Source organism: Apodemus sylvaticus, chromosome 9 (assembly GCF_947179515.1).
Source record: "Apodemus sylvaticus chromosome 9, mApoSyl1.1, whole genome shotgun sequence".
Lineage (NCBI taxonomy): Eukaryota > Metazoa > Chordata > Mammalia > Rodentia > Muridae > Apodemus > Apodemus sylvaticus.
Window position 1 is genome coordinate 85379553 of NC_067480.1, and position 2070 is coordinate 85381622.

The following is a 2070-nucleotide window of genomic DNA, read 5'->3' on the forward strand; positions in this document are numbered from 1 at the left end:
GTCATAATGGCTAAAAACTCAGGGGACAGCAGACGCTGGTGAGGATGTGGAGAAAGAGGAACACTCCTCCACTGGTGGGATTGCAAGCTGGTAAAACCACTCGGAAGTCTGTTCAGTATTTCCTCAGAAAATTGGACATAGTCCTGCCTGAGGTCCCAGCTATACCACTCTTGGGCATATATACCCAGAAGATGGTCCAACATGTAATAAGGACACATGCACTACTATGTTCATAGCAGCCTTATTTATAATAGCCAGAAGCTGGGAAGGACCCAGATGTTCCTCAACAGAGGACTGGATACAGAAAATGTAGTACATTTACACACTGGAGTACTACTCAGCTCTTAAAAACAATGTAGTCACGATGGATGGAAGCAGAAAATATCATCCTGAGTAAGATAATCCAATTACAAAAGAACACACAAGGTATGTACTTACTAATAATTGGATATTTGGCCGAAACTTTGGAATACCTAAGATACAACTCACAGACCACATGAAGCTCAAGAAGAAGGAAGACCAAAGTGTGGATGCTTGGATCCTTCTTAGAAGGTATATCAAAATACCCATGGATCACAGCCAACCAATAGACTGAACACAGAGTCCCTAATGGAGGAGATAAAGGATCCAAGGACCTGAAGAGTTTTGCAGCTCCATATGAGGAACAATAATATATATTTAGTATCCTCAGAGCTCCCAGGGACTAAACCACCAACCAAGGAGTACACATGGAGGGATTCATGGCTCCAGTCACATATGCAGCAGAGGATGGACTTTCAGACAGCAATGAAAGGAGAGGCCATTGGTCCTGTGAAGGTTCGATGCCCCAGTGAAGGGGAATGCCAGGTCAGGAGAGTGGGAGGTAGTATCTGCTAAGCAGGGGGAACAAGCATGGAATGGTGGTTTTCTGAGGGGTAATGAGGAAAGGGGATACCATTTGAAATGTAAATAAACCAAATATCTAAGAAAATAAAATTCAAAAAAGGAAACTATATATTCCAAAGAAAGCTGTGTCCATCATTACGGCAGCATAAGTCATGTATGCTGCCTGTAAACGTTAAGATACCACAATATTACACTGAATTTAGTTAATATGTATACATAATACATGTTCAGTAAGAATAATATAAATGGATTAGCTCAGTAAAATCTGAAGTCTGATAATATTTTACACAGGGGGATATAGGATAGCTAAGAAAAAGTATATTGGAAAGGAAGGGTGGGAATCATATTACAAAAGAAGACCCATGATGAAATTACATAACAGTGAAACCATATCCAAGGTCAACTGTACTGAGATCTGCCCTTGATTCCTGAGAGCTACATATGAATGGAAGATTCAAAACACAGACAGACAGCTTGAAAAACCTCACAGGTACAGTTCAGACCTGAACAGCTCTTGATGTTGCAGTGAGTTAGAACAAGCAGTAAGCCATCCAGAAACCTTTTTAGAGGAATGGAAAGATTTACGCAGAGTGTGTGGAAGCAGTCTTCCAACTAAGTTCCCTTGCAGATAAAGGAAAGACATGTGTTTTCTTCTCCTTAGCATGAAAGAAACATACATAAAACTCAACAAAAATAATAGAATATTAGGTAATTCAAAAACAGATTCTTATAGTATCTGGAAAACTTAGTTATAGTGATACTTAGGTTCACCATTTGAAATCTGAAGAATAAACAAAAGCTTAGAGCAATCATGTCTCTTCACTTTATGATGTAACACTACATCATTGCTCCTATAGCAACATATATGGATGAAATATAAGTATCCAAGAATCACATTTTAAAGACAAAGATTTCAGACTTCAATATATTAGCTCACCTTAGTGCATTTATTACTCCATTTTAAAGACAAAGGTTTCAAACTTCAATACATTAGCTCACCTTAGTGTATATATTACTCTTTTTATTGGTCCCTCAGGCTGTATCAGAAATTCACTATTTTCCTGTGAATTTCACTTGCAAACAAATTATGAATGGGAAAAGAAAACATGTCCCTTGCTCATATATGTGTGATTGTATCCTCATATGTTTTGCCTTGTCACAATGAAGACCACAGTCTGCTGGAGC